Source organism: Ceratotherium simum, chromosome 34 (assembly GCF_057802395.1).
Source record: "Ceratotherium simum simum isolate JZ-2026a chromosome 34, ASM5780239v1, whole genome shotgun sequence".
Classification (NCBI taxonomy): Eukaryota; Metazoa; Chordata; class Mammalia; order Perissodactyla; family Rhinocerotidae; genus Ceratotherium; species Ceratotherium simum.
The window spans coordinates 15,195,838-15,198,055 of NC_141933.1; the positions used below are offsets into that span (position 1 = coordinate 15,195,838).

The following is a 2,218-nucleotide window of genomic DNA, read 5'->3' on the forward strand; positions in this document are numbered from 1 at the left end:
TTGGAAGTATTTTTATAAAGATTAATTAAAAATATATAAAACCTATTGCTTTTTCATATGTAAAAAGATAAAATGAAATATAATTTTTTAAAAACCACATATATGTTATATTAATGTATATATATTTACAAGTCAAATATTTATATTAAGAATGTGTTTTCAGAAACCAAAATAATTGTTTTAAACTCTACTATAACAGTAGACCTCACTTATGTATGTTTTAGCTAATTTCTCCCTCTGTAGATGAGTTTCTCATGAAAGATGTATGTGTGCATATGCTTATAAGTAAATGTGAGTTTACATGTTTATGTGGGAGAGTGGGTAAACATATTTACTAACAAGAATTTGTAAAATAAGTAGTCCATATTCATGAGTGATTCTTCTTAACCTATTATTCCTATGTGTCACATTTTTTAAGAATTTTGCTTTGCAGACTTAACCAATAGCTGAAGAACATACTATAAAATATTAGAAATTTTTATTTTGGGCTAGTCTGGTAAATATTTTTCCTAGATACATCTGATGTGGATGAAACTGCCTTATTGTAGATTCTGTGTAATTAAAATATGAATCCTATAGAAGACCCTGTCTTCCCCACAGCTTTTTAAAGGCACTCTTGACCTCATTGTCCCTCAGGATGTAGACCAGTGGATTTGGCATGGGGATGACCATAGTATGAAACACAGACACCATTTTGTCTATGTCCATGGAATGGCTGGAGCTGGCTTGTTAGTACATGAAGATGACTGTCCCATACAAGATGGAGATGGCAGTGAGGCAGGAAGCACAGGTGGAAAAGGCCTTCTGGCATCCTTCAGATGAGTGCATCCTCAGAATGGTGATAAACATAAACAGGTAAGAGATCGAGATGACCAAGACAGAAAAGAGGGCATTGAAACCTATCACAAAAACAAACAACCATCTCAAGTCCAGCCCAGTGGTGTAGTGGTTAAGTTCACGTGCTCCGCTTCAGTGGCCCGGGTTCGCCAGTTGGGATTCTGGGAATGGACCTACGAACACACCACTCATCAAGCCATGCTGAGGCAGCATCCCACATAGAGCAACTAGAAGGATGTACAACTATGACATACAACTATCTACTGAGGCTTTGGGGAGAAAAAAGGAAAAATGGAAGAAGATTGGTAACAGATGTTAGATCACGGCCAATCTTCCTCAAAAAAAAAAAATAATAACCATCTCAGTGATGTATGTGTCTGAGCAGGAGAGAGTCAGGAGAGGAGGAGCATCACAGAAAAAGTGATCAACCACATTGGACCTACAGAAGAAGAGCCTGAAAATGTTCCCCATGTGGATGGAGGCATTCAGGAAACCACAGAAGTAAGAGCCTATGATCAGACATGCATACACACTTGTCATCACGGTGGAGCTGTAATGCAGGGGTTTACACACTGCTGCATAACTGTCATAAGCCATTGAGGCCAAGAGGAAACTTTCCACAGTATAAAGCCTAAAAAGAAGAAAACTGGGTGACACAAGCATTGTAGGAAATGACTTTGTCTCCTGTGAGGAATCCTGCCATCACCTTGGGAGTGACAGCTGAGGAATAAATAAAGTCAACCAGAGACAAGCTATTGAGGAAAAAATACATGGAAGCGTGGAGACGAGCATTCAACAGAATCAACTTGATCACCCCCACGTTCCCAACCAGAGTGATGAGGTAGATGAAAGAGAAGATTATGAAGAGTGGGAATTGTAGTTCCAGGTTATCAGTTAACCTCACAAGAATGAACTCAGTCACTTCTGTACTGTCCTCCATGGGGATCAATTGGGAATTATGTGGCTGCCCTGTAGCAAAAAGAAAATAGAATCAGAATGAGAAATTGAGGGAAGGCTCTGCTGAAATCCATCAGCATGATCATTGTGTGCCTTATTTCAGTATTGCAATAACTTGTTTCCAGCAGTCTCTAGATCTAAAGCATGGCCATGAAATTAAATGCAATTTTAAATTATTGATAGATCATAGAATATTCCAGATACAAGGAACTTTAAATAATGCACCCCAATCTCCTAACTTCGTAGAAGACTGAATTAAGGTAAAGAGAAAAAAATAAAGGATGCATGTAAGACCATCAGATTAGTTGCTAACTGGAACAGCTCAGACTCCCAATTCAAAATTTACAAAACAAACATAAATTTTTATTTATATTAAAATGGCTTAGTAAAATTAATGTGAAACTGAATTAATTATACTTCAATT

At 37.3% G+C, this 2,218-nt stretch overlaps 1 pseudogene; it reads right to left on the reverse strand.

Moving 5' to 3' along the window:
* Positions 1 to 559: 559 nt before the first annotated feature.
* Positions 560 to 1,777, reverse strand: LOC101401429 (olfactory receptor 5B12-like; annotated as a pseudogene).
* Positions 1,778 to 2,218: the final 441 nt, after the last annotated feature.